Here is a 3,895-nt window from a genome sequence, read left to right on the forward strand (position 1 = left end):
ATGACTGAGAGCAAATGAGCTTTGAAGAAAGCAAGCAAATGGGCCTTGGACCAGAAAGGACCGGAACAGATGCATCACTGGGAGAGACAGCTAGTTGTTATCATAACCTTGGGCAAATGTCATACGGAATGAGCTGCATGTTTCTGGTCAAGCGGAGTTAGAGAAGTGGAAAGCCACCCTCTGAATAAGACATGACTTTCCTGATTCAGTCAGACGAGGTTGCTTCTACTGATTCCGACAACGTCCATGGCAGATTGTGCAGCTGTAATCTTTTTCTTTTCTAAATGTCATTTTAGAGTTGCTTTTAGTTTTAGAATGAAAGAATTAAATAAACTGGGGTTTTGAGAAAATGATTTTGGGAGAATTTGTTTTAAAATTGCCTGCAAACTTCTCAAGACATTTTGTGAACCTTTGGCTCATTAATCTCATTAAGAAGGAAATAATTATTTTATTCATATTTCACAAGACCAAACAATGAGATTGAGGGAATTGTGTGTTCAAGGGCATGTAACAACCCCCAGGCCAAGACAAAAGCCCATAACCTTCATGTCCTGCCAGTTCTTCTCTGTCTGAAAAGGTCATTGAAAGGTCTCATTAAAAGTTTTGGGGTGCAATAGGGAGGGCCCACCATTGGTGTCAGTCACGTCAATCTCAAATTTTTTTTTTTTTTTTTTTTTTTTGCTGGAAATCATGGCCCCATCCATGCTAAGAACCTGCTCTACCCTGGGGATACACCCCCAGCCCAACTTGAATGTTTAAATGTACATTGAGTCAAGTTTGGGGATAGATTTGGATCTTTGGGGCTGAAGCCAAAGCAGTGGCCACTTCTGAAAACATCATCTCCAGCTTAAGCTAAAAAACGTTCACATGTGGGTGGTCTGGAAAAGACAGAAGGCAGAGGTCTGAGTCCCTGGCCTGGCCTGAGGCCAAGCATGTTCTGCCAGAGCTCATGGACCTGGGTCATTCCAGGTTCCTGAGTAGATTCATGAGGCCCACCAACCTACCCTGCAGCTTAAAATAGGTCTTATGGGTCTCTTTCCCCTTAGCAGAGCCGAATATTAGAAGGGGGGCCGGGAAGGAAATTTATATGAAAGTTTGAGACGTTGCTTCAGAAAGCCACCACTGCATTACCTAGAAAAGCAGCGTCCACCCATCCTCCACCCTCACACTGACAGCATCCCCAGGACCTTTGTCAATATCTGCAGGTCTGATGAGTATTTAGGAAAACCAGGGTCAGGGCTGCAGAGTGGGACATCAATCAGGCAGGATGGCAGAGGGTCTTGTCTGGAAAGGCAAGCTCAAAGGGTTCCCTCTGTTTGAAGCCCTGGGCAGCTCTGTTGAGGGGAGACAGAGAGACTCAGGCAGGGGAAGTTTGCCTAAGAATTTGGCTAAGTCTCAAAGCAGCTTTTGCTATTTTAATTCTTCCTTTGTGGTTTTAATTTTTTTTCTTTTGACTCAGATTCCTCCAATTTTGCAAGATAAGAATGCAGAAATCTCTTGGAAGAATCAGAGTAGAAATGACATGAGACTCTAGAGCTGGAGCAGATCTCTGGACCTCCATTTCCTCCTGTGAAGTAGGCTGTCGTGAGGATGGGCTGGGATCAGGTTTGTGAAGATGTCCAGGGACCTGTGGACATGCACACCAAGACCTGGGTTCTCATCATAAATGGTACCCAGAGGTTACTGAGGGAATGGTCATTTAAAAAAAGATGCCTAGTTGTAGGGAAATTCATTGAGCTCCTGAGCATTTAAAAGCAAATTGTAAGATGTGGTATTGGTAGAAAATGTCTGTGTTGGATGTACAACTGCATCACATTCCATGTCCCCTTAGGGAAAAGTCAAAGGGCAGAGGTGGAGGAGGGAAGGGATGGGGAGGGTGATAGCAAGAGCCAGGGAGATGGAATGGGGACAGCAAGGGGAAGGAAGAAGAGACAGGACCAGGGATTTGTTTTCTATGTCGGAGGGGCCATGTCTTTTTTTTTTTTTTTGTACCAGAGATTGAACCCAGGGGTGCCTAACCCTGAGCCCATCCCCAGCCATTTTTTGTATTTTATTTAGAAACAGTTGCTTAAGACCTTACTAAGTTGCTGAGGCTGGATTTGAAGTCACGATCCTCCTGCCTAAGCCTCCTCAGCTGCTGGGTTTATAGGTATGCACCACTGTGCCTGGTGGCCATGCCATTTTGACCATACGAAATGCTGGGAATTAGAAGGTAACTCACATATCTCTTTGCTGAAATATGCTGGTGAAGCAATAAGAATAATTACAGGGCTGGGGTCGTGGCTCAGTAGTAGAGGGCTTGCCTAGCATGTGTGAGGCACTGGGTTCGATTCTCAGCACCACATAAAAATAAATGAATAAAATAAAGGTCCATCAACATCTAAAAAACCCAGAATAACTTATATACTCTTTCCCATATACCAGCTACTACTGCTGTTCTGAGTGTCTCGTGCATGTCGCTATTTCATCTTCACAGCATGTGTGATGTGATCGTTTTGACTCCATTTACAATGAGACAGAGGCCACCATAAGCATTTAAGATTTTGTTCTAAGGATGAAGAAAAGCCACTGGGGCTTGAGAATGAGGATTGCGTGGCCTGATTTTGGATTGGGAAGCATCCCTGGGCTGCGCCAGGGATGAGGGGTTGCGGGGACCAGAGGGGAGAAGCAAAAGCCTGTTGGGAGTGACTGGAGGTGGGGTGGGAAGAGAGGAAGTGGAACTGGAGGCTCAGATATGCTTTTTTAAATTTAAGTTTAACTTTTAAAATAAACATTCTGTGTGTTGAAGATGGACAGCATGGCTTTTTGATAGACACATACATCGTGGATGGGTCCCCACAGACAAGCCAGTTAACACCCGTCATCTCCCAGGATCATCCCATTGTTCTCATTTTGCAGTGAGAACTTTTAAGACCTGCTCTTTCAGCAAATTACCACCAGGCTGCACGTGAGGGCTCCCTGACTTCCCGGCAGGAACAGCACTTCGAGCCCCTCAACTAGCACCTCCTCACCCGGCCCCGCGCTGGCCCTTCTGCTCTCCATGTCCATGAATTAGGCGTCTACATGCTGCAGAGACCTGAGGTGAAGCATCGCTGGGCACTGCAGAATCCCATGAGAAGGGCAGGGGCAGGCATGGCCCTATGGGCGTCAGACTGTCCAGGAAAGGACTTCCTTGGGAAATTTGTGCAGCAGGGAGTCCTGACGAGCCAGTGACCTGCAGGAGAGTGTGAGACACGAGTTCTCCAGAAGACAGGTTCTGAGAGGACAGGGCTGGGGACCCTCTAACCAGAACACAGGATAGCATGTGGTGCAGCTATAGGGAGCAAGGCCTAGGTGTGTGTAAGGGTTACTCTGAATTGTTAGCTTGACTGGATTAAGAGACACCGATGGTTAAGAGGCCTCTGGGTGTGTCCGTGAGGGCGTGTCTAGGCATGATTGGCATGTGGGGTAGGAACTGAAGTGGAGCCCCTCCCTCAGCGTGGGCAGCACCACCCAATGAGATGGAATAAAAGCTGGAAAAACAAGGAAGCAGATGCGGCTCTTCTTGAATGGATTCTTGATCGCTGCTTCAATCATCTGAGGATATCAGACTCTTGCTCCTTTGCTCTTCCAAAGCGAACTCTGCCAGTGATTCTCCAGGGAGCTTCCCGAAGCCTTGGTCTCCGGCTAAGGCAGCACCATTGACCCTTCTTGTTCTGTGGCTTCTGTCTCTTGGACTGCACAGCTGCTGGTTCGTCCAGCTCTCTAGCCTGCAGATGGCCACTGTGGACTATCCAGCTTCTGGTCTAATAAATCCGCTTTTTATAATCCTACTTCCTGTTGATTCTGTTCCTCTGGAGAACCTTGATTAATGCAGTGTGGGAAGATGGGGTCCTGCCTGCTCAATTGCTCATCT

Source organism: Sciurus vulgaris (genome assembly GCF_902686455.1).
Source record: "Sciurus vulgaris genome assembly, chromosome: 13".
Lineage (NCBI taxonomy): Eukaryota > Metazoa > Chordata > Mammalia > Rodentia > Sciuridae > Sciurus > Sciurus vulgaris.